General features: G+C 43.9%; 1 protein-coding gene across 3 annotated transcripts in view; it reads left to right on the top strand.

The window, feature by feature from the left end:
- GPM6A (glycoprotein M6A) overlaps nucleotides 1-25,923 on the top strand; it is a 339,554-nt gene that overhangs the window by 202,042 nt on the left and 111,589 nt on the right. The window contains exon 1 of one of the 3 annotated variants that reach the window (XM_075930227.1): nucleotides 1,602-1,622. The exons of the other annotated variants lie outside the window; for them this stretch is intronic. The gene's annotated coding sequence lies outside the window, so the exon portion shown is untranslated. Of the gene's footprint in view, nucleotides 1-1,601; nucleotides 1,623-25,923 lie in introns of those variants that run through there. 3 annotated transcript variants of the gene reach the window in all.

Below are 25,923 nucleotides of genomic sequence, written 5' to 3'. Positions count from 1 at the left end.
TAGGTTTGTTCTGAAGTTGAATTTGTACGTAAGTCGGAACTGGCTCCAGATTCAGCCCCCAGCTTCCTGGAATCAGCCACTGATCAGTTTCAACAGCGGCTGAATCTGGAGCCTGGGACAGAACAGCTGGGGCGCTGCCAGGTAGGTCCCCCCAGGACCAACCCAGCAGCACCCCAGCTGCTCTACCCCAGGCATCCACAACAAAAGCCTGGTCTGCTGGGGGGGGCACTAGCTGCGCCCCCCCAGCAGACTAGGGAGACCCGGAGCAAAGCTGCGGGGGCGGCGGGGTCCCGCTCCTCATCAGCTTTGCTCCGGGTGTCCCTGGTCCGCTGGGGGAGGGTCCTCAGCAGACCAGGGACACCCGGAGCAAAGCCTTGGAGGCGCGGGACCCCGCCACCTCTGCGGCTTTTCTCCGGGTGTTCCTGGTCTGCTCGGGGTGTCCCTGGTCTGCTGGGAGGGGTCCCCAGCAGACCAGGGACACCCCGAGCAAAGCCTTGGAGGCGGCGGGGTCCCGCGCCTCTGCGGCTTTGCTCCGGGTTTCCCTGGTCTGCTTGGGGTGTCCCTGGTCTGCTGGGAGGGGTCCCCAGCAGACCAGGGACACCCTGAGCAAAGCCCCAGAGGCGGCGGGGTCCCGACCTGGAGGACGCGGTGGTGGGACCACTGCGTGTCTCGGTGGTCCCGCTGCCCGCGAGTTCCGGGGCGAGAAAAGCCCCATTCGTAAGTCGGATCCGCATAACTCGGGGACTGCCTGTATATCTTAATGGTTTTCTGCATGGTTTTGGATTTCTTATTTACTTTGCTTTTACTTATTTAATAATAGGTTTATTTAGTTAAAAACAAAATAGTAATGTTAAAGGCTAAATTGTGAAATCATCCTTCAGGCAAAATTCTCATTGAAGTCAGTACTAGTTTTGCCTGAGCATGGACAGCCCAATTTGAACCGAAATGCACAAATATTTTTTACCCCATGTTCAGTTCCTTATCAGTGACTAGCCAGTAAGCATCACCCTTTCCAGGTGTGCTTAACTGTTATGGTAAGCCGGCAGCCTGGCCTGTGCTCAGCACCCCCTGCCAGGGTAGAGAGGGGGGAGGAAAGTGAATGCCCTGCCTCCTCCTATTTAAGCAGTTAACCAGTGGCTTGATGGAAGCCCAGAGAGGCAGCTCTGAAAAACAGCAGGGGCCTTGGCTAATCAGCGGCAGCTGAGACAGGGCTGCTATAAATCAATTAAGGACCAGGTGAGCTGACTTCAGGCTGTAGGGGCCCTGTTTAAAAACCTTCCCTGTGAAGCTGGGTGGGGGTGAGTGGAAGAGAGAGCTGATAAGGAAAAGACTAGAGAAGCTGAGAAACAGAAAGGTCTGCACTACCAGAATAGACAAGGAAGAAGGTAAGGGGGCCTGACAAGAAGTGTTGGGCTTCCTTCCTCAAGTGGCCTGAGAGCCCAGTTGGTGGTGAGTGAGAGGCCTGGTTACTCAGCCCAGGCTGAAGTGCCCCTGTAGCCAAAGGTCAGAAGCCCAAATGCTGGAAAGGGCAAGTGAGACTCTGGGATTGTGGACAGAACAGACGACTGGGACCCATGAATGTGTCTGATCCTGCTATTCCAGTTCAACATAACATTTAACTGGTGAACTGATTAAACCGGATTCTACATCCCTAGCTGTTAGTACTGTTTGCTACAAGGAGGAAGGTCTAAGTTAGGTTAGAACTAAAAGGCAGATTTCTGGTACCTGACCAATCAGCATTTGGGAAATATCACAAAGGTGAAGCAGTTGATAAGGACATTTTAGTATGTACTACTTTTAGCACATCAGTTAATTCCTAACATTCACTGTAATGAGAAATGGAAACTAAAAAAGTGGTGATGGTAGATGAGTGGTATGAAAGGGAGGAACATGGGTGGAATAGTGACAGAATAAATTTAAATTGTAAACTTTGTCTGAGACCATTCTCTCTGGATTATGTACAGCGGGCATAAGGTGGATTGCATAAAGAAGGGGAAAGTGATGCTATGTGTGCTAAATAGGGAATCATGCTGTCCCAGCCCTTCTGTTACTGAGTGTTTAGCCTTTTTCTGCTCTGTGATGGGTAATGTGTTGAAGAAGTCCCCATTCAATGCCCAACACCACCAATTGGGTATATAGAAGAATTATGCAAGAATTGAACTGATGGAACTGTGTGAACATTACAGAGCTTCGCTTAGGTTTTGGGCTGTATATTCTAGAAGGTGATCTATCAAGCACAATTTGCTTTGAAAAGAGACACCTGTGGGGTGTGAAAAATGGCTAACAAGCTGAATAGGTACAAATTGGATAGCTGCAATTGAAATTGTAAGGATAATTTAGATATAGATAATATGAACTAGATTTGTTTCAGTAAGAGAATTGTCATATAGAGCATGTTTTCCTTAGCAAATTGTCATTCTGTGCTTCAAAAATGGTTGTCTTGGTAACACACTCATTTTGCTTACATCTATAAAAAGGCAAGGTAGAAAACATCAGTCTGGCTAGCACAGTTTCTTAAATCTTAGTTTCTCATTACATGCCTGTTGTATTTTGGTGTCAAATTACATATTAACAATAGCTGCCAAATATAGACTTGTAATATGTATTGATGTATAACATCTCTTATGCAGCTCACTGGTGGATGCACTAGCTTCACTTATTAAGCATACAATTCACATGGGTTTTAATTACAGTTCTTCAGCACAACAGCTGCATTTTCCCAGGCATCTGCATAGTGGCATGGACATTGATTATTAATACTCACATAGCACCATTACTTGAAATACCGAAATGTGAAATTGAAAAGAAAAACAGCATGCCACCCCTTTAAGTTTGCCAATTTTCTCATTTACTCTCCTCAATCCTTGCTCAGTCACTCATTTTTACAGAAGGAGGTGATGGCTCCAGCTAGCTTCAGGCTCCAGATGTAGCCAGAAATAAGAGGTTGAGAGTATGGTAGTGGGCTTCAGGCTCTGGGGTGAAGGGGCTTAGGATGTAGGAGGGGTTCTGGGCTACTGGTGGAGTTGAGGAGTTTGGAGTGAAAGACAGGGCTCCAGGGTTAGGCAGAGGGTTTAGGGTGTAGGAGAGGGTAAAAGCTCTGAGCTGAAGGGTTCAGCGATGGGCCCAGAAATAAGTGATTCAGTTGAGGTGGGAGGCTTGGGACAAGGGTGTGGGGTGAGAGTGCTGGCTCTGGGAGAGAGTATGAGTGTGCGAGGGGGCTCCTGGTTGGGGGGCAAGTGTTTACCTTGGAAGCTCCCCAGAAGCTGCAACATGTCTTTTGTTTCCTAGGCATAGGGGTGACCAGGTGACTCTTCCTGGTTGCATATTGCCTCTGTGCATAGGTGCTGCTCCTGCAGCTCCCATTGACCATGCTTACCAATTATTGATGAAGATACCAAACAGAACCCAGAATTGCTACCTGCAGGACCCCACTCATTCTACTATTCCAGTAAGAGACTGAATCATTGATAACTGCTTTCTGGGAATGGTTTTCTAAGTATTTACCCACCTTCTCTGTAGCTCTATCTAGGACCCAGATGGGTTAAGGTCATGCAAGACTACATAAAAAGCCTTACTAACAACAAGATAAACATCTGTGCTCCCCCACCCACAAGTTGGTTAAGCTGTCATTTTGGTCTGACACCATTTGTTCTTTATAATCACATGATGACTGTTACTTATTACCTTTCTAAACTGAAATTCTGATCTGGTAGGACCAAGGATGTTCCAGGACCAGAGAGTCCCCATGGAAGGCTGGTGGCTGTGAGCTGGCAAGGCAGCCCCACAGAGGCATGGCTCTTGGTACTGGGAAGCCTAGTGGAGCTATCAGGGAGGGGAGTTTTAGTAAGGGGAGGAGCTGGCTGGGCCAGGTCTGGGGAGGGCAGAAATGACTTGCCCTGGTCCGCCAAAATCCCTCATCCAGGACCAGTCAGGTCCTGAGCGTGCTGGGCCAGGAAGGCTCAACCTGCACTTAATTATGAGCTCCATCATCTTTTTAAGTATGGAAATTAAGATGATTGGTCTGTAATTCCCTGGGTTGTCCTTATTTCCGTTTGTATTGATTGGCATTATACTTGCCCTCTTCCAGTCTTCTGGAGTCTCTCATTCTATGACTTTTCAAAGATAATTACTAATGGCTGAGATCATCTCTTTGATCAGGTGACCAGGAAAACAGACCATGTGTCTGTTTCTGATAGGGCAGAAGTGATTTAGAGTATATGAAAATAGAAATTTAAAATTGTGACTACAAGCTTAATTCAACATAGTAAGAAATGCTGTAATAAAGTGTAACACTACGGGAGTTTTGGAATTACAGTCAGTCCTCGGGTTACGTACAAGATAGGGACTGTAGGTTTGTTCTTAAGTTGAATCTGTATGTAAGTTGGAACTGGCATCCAGATTCAGCCGCTGAATCTGGACACCAGTTCTGACTTACATACAGATTCAACTTAAGAACCCCAGGCGTCCCCAAGTCAGCTGCTGCTGAAACTGATCAGCAGCTGATTCCAGGAAGCCCGGGGCAGAGCAACTCTGCCTCGGGCTTCCTGTAGTTAGCCGCTGGTCAGTTTCAGCAGCGGCTGACTTGGGGACGCCAGGGACAGAGCTGCTCGGGTGTTGCTGGGTTGGTCCAGTAGCGTGGCCGCTCCTCGGTGCTACTGGACCAACCCGGCAGCACCCCAGCTGCTCTGCCCCAAGCGTCCTGATTCAGCCACTGCTGAAACTGATCAGCAGTGGCTGAATCAGGACTCCTGGGGCAGAGTAGCTGGGGTGCTGCCGGGTTGCTGCCAGAGTAGCTGGGGTGCTGCCAGATCAGCTGGAAACGCCGCGGGTCCGGCCCCGGGTCCTTCGCGGCTTTGCTCCCCGTCTCCCTGGTCTGCTGGCTCCCGCAGCAGACCAGGGAGACGGGGAGCAGCTTTTCTCGCCCCTGAGGAGGCGGGCGGCGGGACCAGGCGTCCCGCCGCTCCAGTCCTCCAGGGCGAGAAAATCCCCGTTCGTATCTGCGGATCCAACATAAGTTGGATCCGCGTAACTCGGGGACTGCCTGTAATAAAAGTAAATCCAAGGGGAAATTAAGAAATTTAATCAGTAAAGTGAAAGGGAGGAATAACAAATCCCCCAGTGCAGTAAGAAATCAAGCAATCCTAAGACAGTACACTTATGCTAAAAGAGGACACATTTCCGTTTAAAAAAAAATGAAAACAGTGTAAGGTGGCTTCATGAGAGACTATTAAACATTGGAGGTAAGGAAAAACCACCTCTAAAAGAAAAGGGAAATGGGAGGCAACCAAGCAAGAATTCTCAGTTGACTAAACTAACAGGGGAAAGCAATAAAGGCAGAACAAAAAACCAAGAGAATTAATTCTAGCAAAGGAGTTAAGGGAAAAATGAGAAGGGGTTTTATAAATGTATCAAGGGAAAAAGAGAATGTAGGTCCATTAATAAACATGGAAGATGATATTAATGATGACTAAAGAATGGCTGAGAGCCAGATCCTAAGGTTCTGAAATGAGCAAACTCCTACTGATTTCGTGTTAAAGACCAAATAAAATCTGAGGGTCTTGCCTTCTCTCTCTTCACTGGTGTGTGATGTGAGTGGCAGAATTGTCTGTGAAAAGTTTTTATGTGGAGATGGAGGGCCTGGTGTGCTGGAGGCTGGCTGTCAGCCTGTGGATCATCTGAGGTGCATGGCTTTGTAGTGGAAGCTGGCATAGCCCCATTTGCTCTTGCAGTGGAGGAGGCAAAACATTCTTGCAACCTCTGTCCCTTGTTAGTTCAGTGTTCACCCCACAAGAGCTCTTGAGGGATTTCCGTGGAGGTCAGAATGAAGAGGGAACATACTGCAGAGCCAAAGTTCTTCGACAAATCTGGTTTATTTTGGGTAATTAACACTGTGAAACATGCTTTTTCTTCCTTTGAGCTGAACTTACAGGCTGCGTCTAGACTGGCAAGTTTTTCTGCAAAAGCAGCTGCTTTTGCGGAAAAACTTGCCAGCTGTCTACACTGGCCGCTTGAATTTCCGCAAGAACACTGACGATCTCATGTAAGATTGTCAGTGTTCTTGCGGATATTCTAAGCTGCTCCTGTTCGGGCAAAAGCCCTGGTCTCTGGTGACTTAGTCCATCGTACATATTAAGTTTCAATTTAATTTTGATGCATCAGGTCTCTGTTTGTAGGTACACTAGTGCTTTCATAATAGTGATATAGCTGAATCCAGGGGTGGGGAACTTCCAGCCTGTGAGCCACGTGATTCATCAGGATTAACCACTGGTGGACTGCTAGGTGGTTTTACCTGCGTGTCCACGGGTATGGCTGCTTGCAGCTCCCAGTATCTGCAGTTTGCCATTCCTGGCCAGTGGTGGTGGCCTGGACTGTGCCACTTCCTATGGCTCCCATTGGTTGGGAACAGTGAACCGTGGCCACTGAGAGCTATGGGGCTTTGTGCCTACAGACACTCGGGTAAATAAACCATCGTGTGGCCCACCAGTGACTAACCCTGAGAAATCATGTGAGTACAGCACATGGGAGGTTTCCTGTCCCTGATATAAACTGAACTGATTTTGCTCACTGTGGGTATGTCTACATTAGAGTTTTGTCGGAAAAACAGTGTTTTTCCAACAAAATCTGAGTTACAGTACAATCACATTCTGCAATCATGTTCTTCCGAAAGTAAATCGAAAGAATAGAGGGTTTTTACCAGCATTGGTAATCCTCTTTCTATGAGGAAGAAGCATTTTTTCGAAAGAGCTCTTTCGGAAAAAGGCATGTGTGGACAGGGAAGAGAGAGTTCTGTTGAAAAGAGGAAAAAGCACAGGTGCCCTAGTGGCCACTCCATCCATAGGAATCACAGCTTAAATGCGAGAGAGCTTCCATTCAGTGTGGACGCTATCTTTCGAAAAAGCAGATCACTTTTTCAATGCGCTCTTTCTGTGTCTTTCGGAATAATTTTTTTCAGAAGATCTCTTCTGAAAAAAGGTTCTTCTGAAAGAAGCCTGCAGTCTAGACCTAGCCAGTGAATCTCGTTAATACCCCTTCAGAAATAGTACTACTTCTGGATGCATTCTGTTTGTGTGATAAGATGCTGCCTTTGTTACTGCTGCTGACATGCCTTGTCTTTTGGCTGGTGTTGGGAAACAGCAGTTATAAATAGTACCTGTCTTTGACTTACTGTGAGGAAAAACATCATAGGTCTCTACTTTTTGTGTGTATTTGCATTTGTGTCGCAACAGTCATAAATCTGAAAGCTGCAAAAATAAAATAGTGTTCACTTGAGGATGGAGGTTTTTGACACCAGCACCAAAGCACGACTTAGCAACAATATATCTTCCTTGATCCCTTCTTACCTGCATTCCTACCTTACCCACATAAAGATTTATTCTGTGTTTGAAGACACAAATAGTTGTTGTGGTGGTTTGGTTCTTGTAAATTCAGTTTATACAGTTTAGCAAACAAGAGCTGGATGAGATTAAGCTCTCTGCAGAGAGCTCTGACGTTGCTTATGCCCTATTGATGAACTACATGCAGTATGCTGCACCGCCTGAGTGATGTACAGTTGAGCTTTTTACTGACTCTGAAGCTGCTCTGAGGATAGACCAAGACTTCAACACTAAAGCTATTGTCCTATAGGAAACATTGAATAGGTATATTTGTGACGCTGTGCCCATTAGCGCAAAACTGCCACATAGGGATTTTATGAATTGACTGCGTTGCAGCTCATCCATGAATTGTGATTTTTCTTGCCCCTGACACAATTTCCCTGCAAAAACTTTTTGTGGGCTTTGTGTGAGGAAAGTGAACATCACCCTCTGAGTCCAACTTTAAGTAGCACTATTGGTGGCCCGCTTGACCATGTGAGTCTTTTGAGCATTTTGTTTCTGTTTTAGGTGACTTCAGTTACTGTGGCAGTTGGGATTGGGTGTCTGGGAGTGTTTGATCCTTTGTTCCCTTGGTTGCCCTTGATCAACCTCACTGAGCCTTGTGATCATCCTTCCCCAATATAGCTAATGAGGGGGTAGGCCTGATCTACATGAACAGGCTTTAAAAGCCAGAAGCAGAACAACCAGGGGAGCGAAATGGGCAGAGAGTTGCAGACAGGGGAGTTGAGGGAGTTCTAATATGGTTAGGAAGACCCCCAGCCCCTGTAGCCAGACTGACCACCTGACCATGGATGCCTCTACTCAGATCCTGGTGTGGCTTTGCAGGAACTGTGGCTTGCAATTCCCAGTTACAGAAATCCAGGTTGGGGAGACCATCCAATGTGAAAGGTGCCTGCTGGTGGAATCTCTCAAGAAGCAGGTGGGAGAACTGCAGGAGGAGGTGATTAGGCTAAGCCTATGAAGAATTCCTGGAGAGTATTCATGTGGAGATCGCTGAGGAAGCTATCCAGTTACAAAAGACTACTAACACACAGTGGAGGAGGAGATGGCTCTGTCTCAGGCAGCTAGTCCCTTCTGGCAACAGCCATGCTTCATAACCCGCTCCCAACCCTCCCATTGTGGTTCTGGAGAATTGTTTTGCAGTTCTGGATACAGGCAATAAGGAATCACTCCTAAAGCAGAAGAGAAGCCTTGCACCCTCAAGGCTGGGAGGTCTGAAGCCAGCACTGTGAGGAGGAAATGTAGGGTAGTGATGGTTGGAGACTCTCTTCTGAGTGGGGTGGAGGCCTGTCACCCTGACCTGTCATCTCGGGTGGCATACTGCCTGCCAGGGGCCCCTATCTGAGATGCTACAGAGGGATTGTTGAGGATTATATGGCCCTCTATTACCCCATACTACTCATCGATGTAGGCACACGTTACTTCAAGGTGTGACCTTGAGCAGATAAAGAGTGACTACAGGGCTTTGGGAATATGGGTGAAGTAGTTTGGAGCACAGGTGGTATTCTCTTCTGTCCTTCCTGTCAAAGGTGGCGGACCAGGTAGAGACAGGTGAATGCCTGGCTGCAAATGTGTTCACAGAAGGGCTTTGGTTTCCTCTAACACAGGATGTTGTTCCAAGAAAGACTGCTAAGCAAGGATAGGGTTCTTCTTTAGAGAAAGGGGGAGACCGTATTTGGATGCAGACTGCCCAACCTAATAAGGAGGACTTTAAACTAGGTTTCATGGGGCAGGTGACCAAAGCTCACAGGTAGGTGAAAAACATGGAAACTGGGAGATGGGTCAGAAATGGGAAGGAGAATGGGCTCTAATAGCATAGGTAAAGGACAGACAAGGCAGAACTAAGAGGCAAAGTCAAATCAGTATCTTAGATGCCTACAGGCAGTCCACGACTTACGCGGATCCGACTTATGTCGGATCCGCACTTACGAACGGGGCTTTTCTCGCCCCGGAGCTCATAGGCGGCGGGTCACCACCCGTGTCCTCTGGGGTGAGAAAAGCTTCTCCCGGTCTCCCTGGTCTGCTGGGGGGCTCCAGCAAAGCCGCTGGACCCCCCCAGCAGACCAGGGACACACGAGCAAAGCTGCCGCCTGGGCGGCTTTGCTCTGGTGTCCCTGGTCTGCTGGGGAGGTCCAGCGGCTTTGCTGGACCCCCCCAGCAGACCAGGGAGACAGGAGCAAAGCTGCACAGGTAGCATCCCTCCGCCTGTGTGGCTTTGCTCGGGTCTCCCTGGTCTGCTGGTGGGCGAGGGGGTACAGCTAGTGCGCCCCTCCCCTACCCCCAGCAGACCAGGCTTTTGTTGCGGGACGCCTCGGGTAGAGCATCTGGGGTTCTGCCGGGTTGGTCCTGGGGGAACCTACCGGGCAGCGCCACAGCTGTTCTGTCCCAGGCTCCAGATTCAGCAGCTGTTGAAACTGATCAGGCTGATTCCAGGAAGCTGGGGGCAGAGCAACTCTGTCTCTGGCTTCCTGTAGTCAGCCCCTGGTCAGTTTCAGTGGCAGCAGCTGAATCTGGAGCCAGTTCCGACTTACATACAAAATCAACTTAAGAACAAACCTATAGTCCCTATCTTGTACGTAACCCGGGGACTGCCTGTATATACAAATGGAAGAAATATCGGGACTAAGCAGAAAGAACTTGAAGTGCTAATAAACACAGCTGTTAGGTAGTTGGTATCACAAAGACTTGGTGGGATAATACACAGGATTGGAATATTGTTATAGAAGGATACAGATTGCTCAGGAAAGATAGGGAGGTAGTATTGCTTTATATATTAAAGTGTACACACTTGGACTGAGGTTGAGATGGACATAACACAGACTTGTTGAGTCTCTGGCTTAGGTTAAAATGGGTAAAAGAAAGGGTGTTATGCTAAGGATCTACTATAGACCACCTACCCAGCCAGAAGAGATGGATGAGGGTTTCTTAAACAACTAACAAAATGATCAAAGTACAGGATTTGGTGGCAATGGGGGATCTCAACTGTCCAGACATATGTTGGGGAAACTTAACACACCAGGACATAGATTATCCAATAAATTATTGGACTGCGTTGGAGACAACTTTTTATTTCAGGTTGAGGCAGCTATGGTAGAGGGTGGTATCTGTTCAAGATTTGACTTTAATAGGGAGGCACTAGTTGAAAATTTGAAAGTGAAAGGCAGCTTGGGTGAAAGTGATCATGAAATTATAGAAGTCATGATTCTAAGGAATGGTAGAAGGGAGAACAGCAAAATAAAGACAATGGATTTTAGGAAGACAGATTTTAGTAAACTGAGAGCTAGTAGGAAAGGTCCCATGGGAAGCAAAACTAAGAGCTGGCAGTTTTTTAAAGGGACGTTATTAAGGACCCAAAAGCAAACTGTTCCACTGCATAGGAAAAATAGAAAGTATGACGAGACCACCTTGGCATAACTAGGAGATGTTTTTTTATATAGAAGTCCTATTAAAAAAAGTGTAAACTACTTCAAATTACAAAGGATAAATTAAAGCAAATAACACAAGTATGCAGGGGCAAGATTAGATACACTGAGCTCATTTTGTACCTTTGCCTTTCTAGAGACATATAAAGGGTAATGAGATATTCTACAAATATATTAGAAGCAAGAGGAAGATCAAAGACAGGGTAGGCACATTGCTCAGTAAAAGGGAGAAACAATAATAGGAAACTTGGAAATGGCAGAGGTGCTTAATGACTTCTTTGTTTTGGTTTTCACCAAGAAAATTTATTGGTGACGGGATTCCTAACATAGTGCATGCTCGCGGAAAGTTTAGGAGTTAAAATAAAGAACAAGTTAAAAATTACTTAGACAAGTTAGATGTCTTCAAGTCACCTGGGCCTGATGAATTGCATCCTAGAATACTCAAGGAGCTGATATAGGAGGTATCTGAGCCTTTAGCTATCATATTTGAAAAGACATTTAAGTCAGAAGTGATTCCAGAAGACTGGAAAAGGGCAAATACAGTGCCCATCTATAAAAAGGAAGTAAGAACAACCAAGGAAACTAAAGTCCAGTCAGTTTAACTTCTGTGTCAGGGAAGAAATGGAGCAAATAATTAGGGCATTATAGATGTTTGCAGATGAAGATAAGGTGATAGGTAACAACCAGCATGGAGTTGTAAAGAATAAATCATGTCAAACTAATCTGATAGCTTTCTTTGATAGGATGACAAGTCTTGTGGATAAGGGAGAAGTGGTAGACATAGTATACCTAGACTTCAGTAAAGCATTTGATAGTCTTGCATGACCCTCTTATCAGTAATCTGGGGAAATACAATCTAGATGGGGCTACTATAAGGTGGGTGCGTAACTGGCTGGATAACCATGCTCAGAGAGTACTTATTAATGGTTCACAGTCATGCTGGAAGGGCATAATAAGTGAGGCTCCACAAGGGTCTATTTTGGGACCAGTTCTGTTCAATATCTTCATCAATGATTCAGATATTGACAGAGTACACTTATAAGCTTGCGGATGGTACAAAGCTGGGAGGGGTTGCAACTGCTTTAGAGGATAGGATCATAATTCAAAGTGGTCTAAGGTAAACAGGATGAAGTTTAATAAGGACAAATGCAAAGAACTGTACTTAGGGAAGAACATATACCATCTAAAAAGGACACAGGGGTCATAGTGGACCACAAGTTAAACATGAGTCAACAATGTAACACTGTTTCAAAAAAAGCAAACCTGATTCTGGGGTGCATTAACAGGAGTGTTCTGAGCAACACATGAGAAATCATTCTTCTGCTCTACTCTGCACTGATCAGGTCCTAGTTGGAGTATTGTGTCCCATTCTTGGCACCACATTTCAAGAAAAGTGTGGAGAAATTGATTGAAGGTCTAGAGAACTTGACCTATGGAGAAAGATGAAAGAATTGGACTATTTTATTTTAGAAAAAAGACTGAGGGGACATGATAGCTGTTTTCAAGTATGTTAAAGGGTGTTACAAGGAGGAATGAGAACAATTCTCCTTGGCCTGTGATGATAGGACAAAAAGCAATGGGCTTAAATTGCAGCAGGGGAGGTTTACGTTGGACATTAGGAAAAATTTCCTAATTGTCAGGGTGGTTAAACACTACAATAAATTGCCTAGGGAGGTTGTGGAATCTCCATCTGTGGATATATTTAAGAGCATGTTGGATGGACATCTGTCAGGTGCTTGGTCCTGCCGTGCGAGCAGGGGACTGGAGTTGATGGTCCCTCGAGGTCCCTTCCAGTTCCAGTACTCCTTGTCTGATCAAGAATTGAAAAACCTACCATGTGATGTACAAGATGTGACTTTATTCAGTGAATGTAGCTAAACACTTTTTTAAACTAGACTGAGCTAAAGGATTCGCTTCCAGATTCTGCTGGGAATTTCATAGGGCAGAAAATATTGAACATAAAACAAGCCATTTGTTTTTTATTGAACCCCAAAGAAAGTGAGTTATAAATTTCCAATCTTCAGACTATTCCTGGATCTTTTTATTTGTGCATTTATTAATATGAATAGTAGGACTTGATAAAACTTTTGTTGTAATTCAGTTAGAATTAACTTCTATAGAATTTTTTTCACTGAGATAATCATTGTGCTAATCAAATTACCATTACACATGGTCAATATCCCCTATATTACTAAACCTGGTCATCAGTGGTAATAACATGATCAACAACAGAAGGTATGGGTATAGTAAAACTGATACAAGCAACCACAATTATTAGGTAAAATCCAGAATTAAAAGACCACAAGAATATCCACAGATATGCTAAAGGCTCAGAAGGATAGCCATGTGTGTTGTTTTTAAAGTTCGACTGGTAGCCTTGCGGCACTTTAGAAACTAACAAATATGTATAGTTTCATGAGCAAAACCCACTTCTTTAGATGAGTTTGAGTGGAGAAATAAAATGTTGATTATAATTCTGTTCCACTTTTAAGAGACTTCCACCTCTGTTTTATAGCTAACTTTTTATGGCTATTTGGGTAGTCAGTGGACACTAGAAAATGGAACTCTAGCTATATAAAATGAACTCCCAGTAAAATATTTATTATCCCTTTGGACTGTTTCACAGATTCAACTCTTTAATACTGGCATGTGTTGCTTACAAGCATATAATAGCACAGACATGCAAGGAAATATTTTATTGAACACCATCTCCTCAGTTTCAGCAGGATAGCACTGGCAGTGGATATTAATATTCTGTGGTATTTTCTGAGGATTATCTCTAATGCTCTGGTTCTATAAGAGACTGATCACGTAATGGTAGATTTGAGAAGTGGCTAGTGGCAGTGAAACTGCGAAGGGTATCAACAGAGAAAGATATTCCAACTGTGGACCTGTTAGTCCCTCTAGAGATTCCTCCATATTTATAATGAAGTTCGGCTCATCCTGGTTTATTTTCCTCTACCACTTCTTTCTGTTAGCTGGATGGAGCATGTCAATATTTTTCTAGAGTTGCTGCTAGCATGGAAAAGTGGGAAAAGGCAAAAGTGGCCTATAGAACGTTTCCCAAAACATGAATTGAGCTTAGGGATGAAGCAGATATTTGGGACAAAACAACAACATAATGGGTTTAATGCGGACTGACTCATTTGCATATTTTCTGCCAATCTTTTTTTCGTGCTAGGGGTTTTAGTGCAAAAACAAGCAGTGTGGTGGCTTGCTTTTTGCACAAAACCCCTTTTTCCACAAGATCGGTATACCTCCCTTTTTTTGGGGGGGGGGGGGACATAAGGATCTTGCAGAGAAGGGGATTTCTGCACAAAAAGAAAACATCCACGCTGCTTGTTTTTGCGCAAAAATCCCTAGTGTGAAAAACAGATTGCAACTCATGCAAATGAGTCCCTCATTAGCATATTTTCTGCTGAGAACTTGTAGTGTGGACATAGCCTAATTGAATGTCTGCAATGTTTTTATCAGTCTTTTATTGGGGGAGATTTAAAATATTTCAGGCTGCTGCTGATTTTCTCTAGAGAGTGACTTAAATCTCACAGTGCATTCTCTAAAGCTTTCTCTCTCAACTTGGGGTTCATGATTAATTTTATAATTCTATAGTAAGAATGAAACTAAGGAAGTTTTTTTCGTGAGCTGTGACATTTTTGTCTGACTTTGTAAGCTAGTAATTTGAGGTGAAATTTAGGGTACTCAAGACAAATTGTTGTCCTAAAAGGGGAACAGTCTGGAAAAGTTGTTCTAAAGAGCTGGTAGACAGTCTGGCTTCACCCAACTTCGTTAGTTTAATGCTTGTTTAAAAAATACATAAAGTTGCAAACTAAGATACAAAGATTGTCTAAACTTTCTTTTTGGTGTCTTCCTGCAGCTGGACATCTGTTATAAGATTTCCCCTTCAAAGGTATAAATTATATCAATATACTACAGTCATAGTTTTTAAAATATTGTCCCCTTTAACTCATGGCCTGCAGGCCATCTATGGTCTGAACAGTTCCACAGTCTGGCCCATACACAGCTGCTGGCATAAGTTCCTGCAGCCCAGACATATGTGTCCGTAACTTTCCTCTAAGTCTAGCCTCTGTTCTGTCCCGTCCCACATTGCACCTCTTCCCTTAACCCCTTTCCTTGAGTGACAAATCTGGGAGATGGCAGTGAAGCAAGGCAGAGCAATTTAGCAACCTGCTTCCTTGCGGCTTTCGCTTCCCCATGGTGAGTGCGAGGGGGCTTGACCTCTGTCGGCCCCAGCCCACCCAGGGCTCCATGGGCTCACCTGCATTCTTGATGTTTATCCCACTTAAAAAAAGCAAAACAAAACAAAAAACTGCCTGTCATTTGTTTTCATCAGTGTCATCCTCTTGTATTAAAACAACTTGTGCTCTAACTTCTCCCCCTTGTTAGACATAAAGGGTGTCTAGACTACAGGGTTTTGTTGACAAGTGGACAAGTGCTCGTCAGTGATCTCATCAGGTGGACCTCCAGTACTTGGTTTTCTCCACTTGACACCTTTTGGTTGCACTGGCACCTGACGCCTTCTTCAGCCCTTTGTTGCTGTATTCTCAGGCTGGCACCTCTCAGAACCATTCATTCATTGTCCAAGCACTCTCTCTCTCTTACTTACATTCCCTAATTAATGTTTCCCATACAGTATTTTGTATAATAATAAAAGTTGTAGTTACAAAAGTTTCTGGGTGGTATTGCTTAAAACATTCTCTGAGTGCTAAGTAAAGTTACAATGTTTTAAAGAGAACAGGCGTCAATTATGTAACAATGCCCTTAGTCAATTACAGGGCTTGGCTCCCATAGCAGAGTTAGTGGCTTGACAATGCATTGTTACAATGTATCTCTGCAATGTCAATTTCAAGCAGCCCCCTTGTACAAGCTTGAGCATGCCCTGGGATGGGGGACGGGGGACGGGGGGCTGTTTCTGGCTACATAGGATTATATTCTTAACAGTTCTAAGTTACATGACCTAATACACTATATTCTAAAGGGGCAATAATAATAATAAATCTAAACATTTAACAATCTTAATAAGAATTAATAAATCTAAACACTTTAAGTTGTGGGGAACAAATTATGGGGAGTCACTTCCATTTGGGGGAATCATTTTCAATATATTAATATGTTATCCCTACATTACCAAATCTTAGTGTTCCCCGCCCTCTCCCTCCCCTCCCAAAATTATTGCCCACCACTGTTCTAGTTCTTTGGCAATCAGTGTTACTCCCCTTTCTGCAGCCATCTTCAAAAACCTCATAAAGATAATGACATTACCATTGTCCAGGGACCTCATGGGCTCATTTCTTGTGCTGAGGATAGGTCTGTGGTTCTGCTCTGGCATTTTAAAACTCAGAAAAATATATTGCTGTTGTTTTTAAGCCATCAAGTAGCGTCCATTGTAAAAACTATTCTGCTTACTGTGCCAGCAGAACCTTCTTCATTTTGGCAGGGTAACTGACAGCCTCTGTGGGCCCATGTGCACGCTCTGTGTGTGTGGGGAGGGGGGGAAGTGAGGGTAGGGCAAGCTTGGTGCTCCCAGAAGGGGCAGGGCCTCAGGCAGAAGGGGCAGGACTGGGCAGCTAGCCACCCATGCCACTTGGAGAGGTACAACCCCCTCAGCCTTCAGAGCTGCACTGCTCTGACAGTGGTTTAAAGGGCCTGAGGTTCCTTCCATTGCCACAGTCACAGCAGTGGTGCCTAGGAGCCCAAGGCCCTAGGCAACTGCACCCATTAACCCCCCCCCCCCAGTCAGTGGCATGCTTCTTTCATTACTCTCCATTGTGTTGATCTCTACTTTGAGATACTTGTAAATGATTTATTATCCAAACCCTTATTGTCTTTTCAGTGCAACACAGATAACTTTGTTCTTTAACTGTGTGTGCAGCATAAGAGTTTGAATTGTACATGTAAATTGATTGGATGAGACTATGCTTTAATGTTATTTTTAGGTTAATTTTTGGTCAGTTTTCAGATGTAAGCGGGGAAATGGTCCCGCTATTGTGGGGAATTTTCCTTGCTTCTATGCCACCCCGGTGAAATGGACCAGCGAAAGGATCTGAGTCCCCACTCCCACTCCCTTTACCCCACGGCCTCCATGATCCTGAGGGCTCCCCATCCACTCTTCTGAGTAGCAGAGTCCTCGAAACCCCAACAAGACTGGGCCCAGGTTTCTTGGGGCTTAATCCCTGACCTTGTAGTCACTAGGGGCAGGAGTTAGGGTGTCCCCACTCCGAGGTGCTCTCTTCACCCTGCATGCTTTCTTGGCCCAGTGACCATTTCATAAGGTTCAAAGCAAATACAATGTATTAAACATCAACTGATTAAAGAGAAAAGAATAAGGAAAAATGAAAATGGTTAAATGAGAACACACAGTCCTGCTCTGTAGCAGGGGGACATAAAAACAGCAGTCTGCAGAGTGTAAGGACAGCTCACAGTCTCTTCCTTACAGGGCCCTTAGAGTCCTTGGATGTGCTGCAGGGGGCTGCAGGCTAGACACACTTGCTCTGGCAATGACCACACAGCCTCAAGTTCTAAGTGGCCAGACCCCTCTCCCAGTCTGGCCTGCTGGGCCTCTTGGCTGGTGATATCTCCCTGCCCAGAGCCTCTCTCCGCACTTTGCTGGTCCCAGCTGCTCACCACACCCAGCTGCAGGCTGTGCTGCTTTACCAGTCTCCAGGTCCTTGAGTTGCTTCTCAGTCCCTTTTGGCTCTCTGATGCTCTCCAGTCTGCTGCTCAACACAGGGTCTGCTCTCTTTGGGCTGTCTGTGCTTGGTTCTGTTGCTGCAGGACTGCCTCTCCACACAGCTTGCTCCTCTTAGCTGTCTCTCAGCTCTCTCCTTGCTCAGAGAGACCCAGAAAAATCCCAGCTCACAGGGAGGTTGGGGCCTGGCCACTTACTTTCCTCACTGGCCTGTCCAACCTGTCAATCAGACCGAGCTGGAGTGTTGGCTGCTTTCCATTGTCTCTGGGGTCTGTCAGTCTCAGGGCCCTGATTTCTCATGGACCCTTCCCCCTTTTAATACTGGGAGCTGGCGAACCAAAAAACTCCCACAGAGTTTTAGTAAGGGGCTAACAGTCCCCTTACACAGACACCACCCATGTGGTCTGAATGAAGTTTTCAACTCAAATCTCCATCAAGGGATGCAAATGAGAAAAATGATTATCTAATCTGTGCACTCAGATGTGTGTTTAGATGGCCTTGCTGATTAGCATTCTTGCTACAGACTGGGGTTCATTAGATGTAGGACTGATTTGTGGCTCTGCCATAGACTTTCCGTATGGTTATTTTCAAATCACTTGGGGCATGTCTACACTAAAATTATTTCAAAATAAACTAAACTTGAAATAACTCCCAAAATAACTATTTCAAAATAAGCTTATTACCAAGGAAAGCAGGAGTACAGATTACTGAAATAACAGGCCAGTTATTTTGCAATGTGAACCGGCTTGGTAGTGTGAATGCTCCACTGATTAATTTTGAAATGGGGGGGGGGGGGGGGGAGGGGTTATTAAATTTAGACCAGGGCTCAAAGAGTTTTCAAGAGTGATCAGCATGGTCTCCAATAAGAGCAGTACTATTGGATTTCCCAAAGCAGTCAGCTTTGTTCTAACTCTTAAGCTCTTTGTGCCTTAGGGTAGGTCTAAACTGAAATTAAAAATCTGCATCTGATTTGGGCTTGCTGAGCACAGGCTAAAAAGCTGTTTAACTGCAGTGTGGACATTGTGGGTTCATCTAGACTACACTAAAGTGTCAATATACTGGAATTAGCAGAGCTTGTGAAAGTAATCCAGACCTTTTTTTTGGCAACCTCCCTTTTTGAAAAAGCCGCATAAACCTCATTTTTTGAGGAAAAGTGGCTTTTCAAAAAAAAAAAAAGGGGGGGGTCTGTCGAAAAAAAAATGTGTCTTGAAAGCAGAGCTTCAGAAGTGAAAGTAATCAAAAGTGAGAGCGGAAGAAAATATGCAAATTCCTGTAGAATTTGCATATCCTCTTTTCAATAGTCTAGATGAACCCTCAGGCTCTATCTGCAACTCTGATTCTGGGAGCCTCCCATGTTGTGCATCTAACTGGGCCATATTTCAGGTCCATATAACTTCCTGAGAGTCTCATTGGGGATCTTTGTCAGAGCAGTGGAAGATGTATGGTTGGGGAGAGGGTAAAGGACTGCCTGGGAACTTCAGTATGTGGCAAGTCCCATCCTGTTCCACTTTCTCCTTGCAGAGACTAACTGGCATTCCTTGAGATGGATTTCTCAGTGTGGTCCTGTCTCCGCCCTTAGTCCAGGAAGCAACAAAGAGGTAGCATGTGGCTGAGTTTTACTGTGATGAAAATCTTGCTGTACTATCACAGTTTCAGCTCTGTGCAAAGAAATTTGGAAAGAAATAAGTTTGATGCAAATCCTCACTAAAAATATTTTACAAAAGGGTGAGTAGATGGCTGAGAGAAGCTAAAAAAGAGCTATTTGAATTCTGGCCTGAAGCGTAACCCCTGGATAAATTGAGATTTGCACTTAGAAGGGCTAAAATCCTTCTTTAATTTAAATTACCATTTGTATTTGGCAGATAAATACTTCAGAAGCATAAATTATCTAGGTACATGTTTTAGAAAGATGCTTACTAACATGTAAATTTTAAAATATTTCCCTCTGGAAATTGTCTGCATTTTTCTCACTTTTCTTTGTGTTAATCTAATTAAACACCCACAGTCCATACAAACATTGCAGGACACACTGTAGTGGAATCTTGGACATAAGGCATGTTAAGGGTTAAACACACGGAATTATTGCCCTTATTCCACATAATCTACAATTTTACCATAATTAGCTGATATGGTTCTATTAACATCACTGTAAATCCCCCCTAGTCTTGTCCCTTATATTTCCAGTTTTTTGTTAGTCTTCTAACATCCCTTCCCACTCCAATATATGGATGCGCCATGCATCTCCTACATATGTAGATGAGGGGATGATCAGCAGGGATGTAGTAGTGTGCATACATGGTTGAGTGGAGATGTCAGGGGTGCTGAGAGAGGATAGGGAGGAGGAGGAAACAACAGTGAGAACAACAGTCCTCTAATTATTTGTGTCTAATCAGAGAGGTTTTACCACCTGTGGCTTTTTTACATGGGGAATTCAGCTAAAGTTAAAGCTACTCTGCTGGTGTGCCTATCCTGGTAACAAATGTTGTCTCTTTCTGTATCGCATCTGTCTAAGTCCATCTGTTTGTATCTTATCTTAGACTGCAAGCTCTTCAGAATAGGGACAGTCTTTCTCTACTGTGCTGGCATAGTTCCTGGCAAAATGAAACCCTCATCTATGACTGGAGCTTCTAGGTGCTATAGTAATACAAATAATAATAATAGGGGAAGTCATATATGGTTTTTGGCCTGTATCAAGAGGACTTATCAGCTTTTTTTTGAATACTGATAACATGGCTGCATTTTTTCCCTAAGTCTCTTTATGAATTTTAAAACAATCCTACATAAACTCATTTGTCTGCAAATGGATGACAGGAGAAGGATCACATGATTACCATTCTGTTCACTACCTCTGGGGCATCTGGCATTGGCCACTGTCAGCAGACAGGATACTGGGCTAGATGGGCGTTTCGTCTGACCCAGTATGGATGTTCTTTTATTCTCATGTTCATTTATGTTCCTAGAACTGCTTTGAATGTTAGCAGCCTGAGAGTAAATCGGAACGCCATTGGATTTTTACTAATAAACCTTTTAGATTGTGCAGGTCTAAGACTTTGGAAAGTACATACTTTCTCTTTTTTCCTTTCTATACTATTGTCAACCAAATGCCCACAGCAAGTAACACCATGGAGTGAAAGATGAGATCAAAGGGTAGGGAATGAAGACTGCAGGAAAGCTCTAGTAGTGTCTTAACTGTTTTTGACAAGGTACAAAATTTGCATTTTTTACAAAATGTTATAGGTTTATTTTGCATTTACCGAGACAATCATGCTGCATGATTAGAAGAGAGAGGTTCTTAAAATTTTTTACAAACATGTACAGTATTTAAATGGAAGATCTGCAAAGGACCTTTTAGTTCCATTATGGGAAGTTTCCAAATCTTAATTTAACATAATAAAATGTTTTCAATAATGAACAGTTTATATACTGTAGCTGCTCCTCCAAAAAATACATAAAATCAGCATTTGTGTTAATTTATCCTAGTTTATGGCCATATCTGGTCATCCATGATTGGAGCTATATATTGCTTCTTGACCAGAGTATGAGTCCATTTTCTCAAGGCCTTCATCTGGTGTCGTCATTCCAATGGTTTTTATTTTTTCTTCTCCCGATTTATTCTTACTTTTTTTTTTAGTTAGTACTTGTCTTTGAGACCTTAATTGATGACAGTGGAAACAGAAGTCTGCTAATCTTATCCATAGGCCAGGGCAGCTGCAGTGCATAACTCTTCGTATGCCTTGCCAGAAACTTGAATCTTTGCCTATCTGAAGGAACCATCCACCCTTTAGTAAGTTACTTTTCCCTTCAGTACCATAAAGGTCAGTCCTAGAGTTTTCTTGAACAGAGAATACAAGGTGCACAGCACTGGTAGCTCAAAATAAGCTGTGCAATTTGATGTAAGCAAATCGTGTAGCTTATTTTGAGTCAATTTTGAAATGGCTTATTTCATAATATAGTGCTATGTACACAGTGCCAAATTTCAAAATAGAGCGCTATTCCAAAGCATGCCTTACTTCTCATGGAATGAGTTTTAAAGGGACATCATAATAGTGAACCCATTATATTTTGAAATAATGGGCTTGCTCAAAAGATGCAGAATAGCTGTTTTGGGATACCAGAAGTATCCTGAAATAGCACCACAGTGTACATGTACCCAAAAAGAGTGGATCACTTGTTTGGTTTAATGGGCTTGGTTGAAGATGGAAAACAGTTGTTTTACATCTCTGGGCTAGGATGGCTAAATTTACCCCACCATATTTATTCTTAAAATCTTTCATTACATTTATTGGTTAAAATCTTGATGCAGATAGACATATGGTGCATGGTTATGTGAAGAAAAAGAGGACAAATTAGTTAAGTCTTTAATTTCATTTATTAATCTTCTCATAATTGTCTTGATTAGTCAACTATCTAGACTGTTCTTTTTGATTAACTCATGAGCTAAAGAGCCTATTAGTGCTGTTAGTGATAATGTTTGTGTAGTCGTCTGTCAGTGATGACCATTAACTCCAAGTGGAACTGTCCCAGGGGTTTGCCAGAATATGTGGTCATAGTGTGGCTGTGACCTCTCCTTCTTTTCATGCCCTTTTAAACTGCAGAGAAGCTTCCACTTAGCAGCAACAATTTTACCTGCCTTGATGCTGCTATGCTTCTCTCTCCAGCAGTTTCAAAGACATTGGAGTGATACCCATTTTTGACACTCAACACAGGAGGGTAGTGTTATTACCCTTAGTGTTTTTTAAAAAGTTATACGTAGTCCATAAAAACAGTGTTCACAGGCTTTCTCTGTACTAGATATAGTAACTTACAGAAACTACAAGTTTTTTTTGTTCTTTGTGTCAATTGCCATATCTGTCCAAGGAAATCTTTTCTGTGAAAAGAAAATATAAATGTCTCTAACTTCTTTTAATGGCTCCTTTAAAATACTGACATTCACTCGTGCTTTGACTCCCCGTTTTTCAGAACAAATAAAATGGGAACACCCACAAATGGAATTTATAGGATGTTACTAGTCCAAGTATCGTGTTGACATTTCTGTCTAGTAATGGACTCATCTACTGACTGCTGTTTCTGCCTTTGGTATTCTATTCTGTGTATTGATTACACTTTGGAGCAGTTTCTCAATTGGAATACATTGTCATTGCTTCTTTGATTAATCTGCTCCAATGTCTGTTCCAATTTTGATCTAAATTAACGTAGGATTATACGTATAGGGTATGTCTAAACTGCAGAGTTTTTTTTTCTGAAAAACAGCTGTTTTTCTGGGGGGGGGGGGGAACCCTTCACTTCCACATTGCGATCATATTCTTTCAAAATAAAAAAATCGAAAGAACAGAGGGGTTTTTCCAACATTAGTAAACCTCTTTCTTCAGAAAAAAATACTGAGAAGTTACACATAATAAAAGACTTTTTCTGAAAGAGCTCTTTCAGAAAAGGGCATGTTTGGACAGGGAAGAGGGAAAAGCTTCTTCCGAAAGAAGCCAGCAGTCTAGACATAGCCTTAGTTGGATGCGTATCCCATATTATACTGAACATACACTGAAGTTGTTCAGTACTGCCACATGACCCTCTGGAGGATAGGGTCATAATTCAAAATGATCTGGACAAATTGGAGAAATGGTCTGAGATAAACAGGATGAAGTTGAATAAAGACAAATGTAAAGTGCTCCACTTAGGAAGGAACAATCAGTTTCACACATACAGAATGGGAAGCGACTGTCTAAGAAGGAGTATGACAGAAAGATCTAGGTGTTATAGTGGACCACAAGCTGAATGAATCAGCAGTGTGATGGTGTTGCAAAAAAAAGCAGACATGATTCTGGGATGCATTAACAGGTGTGCTGTAAGCAAGACACGAGAAGTCATTCTTCCGCTCTACTCTATGCTGGTTAGGCCTCAGTTGGAGTATTGTGCCCAGAACTGGACACCGCATTTCAAGAAGGATGTGGAGAAATTGGAGAGGGTCCAGAGAAGAGCAACGAGAATGATTAAAGGTCTAGAGAACATGACCTATGAAAGAAGGCTGAAAGAATTTGGTTTGTTTAGTTTAGGAAAGAGAAGACTGAGGGGGGACATGATAGCAGTTTTCAGGTATCTAAAAGGGTGTCATAAGGAGGAGGGAGAAAACTTGTTCATCTTGGCCTCTAAGGCTAGAACAAGAAGCAACGGGCTTAATCTGCAGCAAGGGAGCTTTAGGTTGGACATTAGGAAAGAGTTCCTAACTGTCAGGGTAGTTAAACACTGGAATAAATTGCCCAGGGAGGTTGTGGAATCTCCCTCTCTGGAGATATTTAAGAGTAGGTTAGATAAATGTCTTAGGGATGGTCTAGACAGTATTTGGTCCTGCCACGAGGGCAGGGGACTGGACTCAATGACCTCTCGAGGTCTCTTCCAGTCCTAGTATTCTATGATTCTATGTTTATAATAATTTCATTGTGTGTAACTTTTCTAGGTCATCTCAGTATTTTTTTTTTTCTGAAGATAAAAATTGTCTTTCCCAACATTTCTGTGTTAGCCCTTCAACTCATGTAATTGTTCAGATTACATTCTTTAATATATCCAGCTGTGTGCATGAGTGATTCTGAGCATCTTCTCTTAGTGCCTAATGTTTTCAGTAAGAATCAAGTCTTCACAGACTTGGATCCTGTTCTACAGAAGAGGTGAAAATACAATTCAACTCCCCCAAAATAACATTATCATGATTCCCTTTTAGTCAGGCAATCCCTCTGGTCAACCTTGCTTTAGAGTCCATACGTTGTTGTGGTGTTCCTTTTTTTAATAGAATCAGTATCTTAACATCATCCATTTTAAGAATCTGCTTACTAATTTTTTTATCACAGTTGAGCATTTTGAAATATTGGCATTTCATCTGAGTTTTTGCCCATTTCCATAATTGTGAAGTTAGCATGGTTTGGTGCATACAAAATCAAGGCTGAAGAGTTCTAATGTTTGAAATTATTGATATTGCAAATAACAATACAAGCATGAATAAGGGCAGGGGCGAGAAGTATATCATGGCCTCACTTTTCATGTGAGACATCAACAGCTCTTTTAAATGTGAGAAATGTTCTATACATTAAGTATCGGTTACATTATAATTTTGTTGAAAAATATAATTTCAGAATCCTCATCCAATTATTACTGGTGTTCTTTCTCAATTAACTATGGTTGAGTCTCCTAGAAACACAGATCATTGCCAGCCATCATTATATTCAACTGCAAGGGACAACACTGATTTTCAGGTCATTGCAATAAAACACACTTCCTTGTCATGAACAGAATAAAGTATGTAGCAGTTTGGTGCCTTTAAATACACCTTTCATAGATTTTGAAGGTTCATCATTCTTACAAAAGCACTCGATCAACTTCAAAATATATGGAACAGTAAACATGACATTACTTTGTATGGTGCTTGGGAATCACAGACTTTGGGTATTACACCATTACTTGATCCACTGCAGAATAGGTGATCTAGATCAAAGCACTACTGTGCACACACGTTTGTTTTTTCTATAAATCTGCAGTTATTAGTGATAAGGAGCTAAGCTTTGGTGTCAACATGATACTTTGCGAATGTTAGCTGCCTGTGATTTGTCATGCTTCCTGGTGGTGGCACCATTTGATTGTCAGTAGAATGCCGCCATGAATCTTTTTGGGTGACATTAAGCATTGATGCAGTGGTGTTCTCCAGCAGAGAAAAGGGAGTACAGGCAGTCCCTGAGTTACGCAGATCCGACTTATGTCGGATCTGCAGTTACGAACGGGGTTTTTCTTGCCCCGGAGGATGGGAGCAGCAGGACGCCCAGATACGCCGTGGTCCTGCCACCCGCGTCCTCCGGGGCGAGAAAAGCTGCTCCACATCATCCTGGTCTGCTGGGGGGGAGTCCCCCCAGCGGACCAGGGAGACGCTGAGCAAAGCCACGGAGCACGCGGGCAGCAGGACAGCCCAGACGTGCCTCGGCTGTCCCGCTGCCGGCGTCCTCTGAGGCTTTGCTCTCCATCTCCCTGGTCAGCTGGAGGGGACTCCCCCCCCCCCCCCCCCCAGAAGACCAGGGAGACATGGAGCAGCTTTTCTCGCCCCGGAAGATGCGGGCGGCGGGTCCGTGGTGCGTCTCGGTCTGCCGCCCGCGTCTCCCTGGTCTGCTTGGGGGGGGGGGCGCAGCTAGTGCGCCCTCCCCCCCCCCCCAAGCAGACCAGGCTTTTCTCCGGACGCCTGTGGTAGAGCAGCTGGGGCGCTGCTGGTTGGTCCTGCAGCACTGCTCTGGGCGCTACTGGACCAACCCAGGCGTCCTGATTCAGCCGCTGCTGAAACTGACCAGCGCTGACTACAGGAAGCCCAAGGCAGAGTTGCTCTGCCCCGGGCTTCCTGGAATCAGCCGCTGATCAGTTTCCGCAGCAGCTGACTTGGGGACGCCTGGAGTTCTTA

The sequence above is a fragment of the Pelodiscus sinensis genome, chromosome 5, assembly GCF_049634645.1.
Source record: "Pelodiscus sinensis isolate JC-2024 chromosome 5, ASM4963464v1, whole genome shotgun sequence".
In the NCBI taxonomy this organism is placed as follows: Eukaryota; Metazoa; Chordata; order Testudines; family Trionychidae; genus Pelodiscus; species Pelodiscus sinensis.
This window is presented reverse-complemented; position numbering and strand designations above follow the sequence as displayed.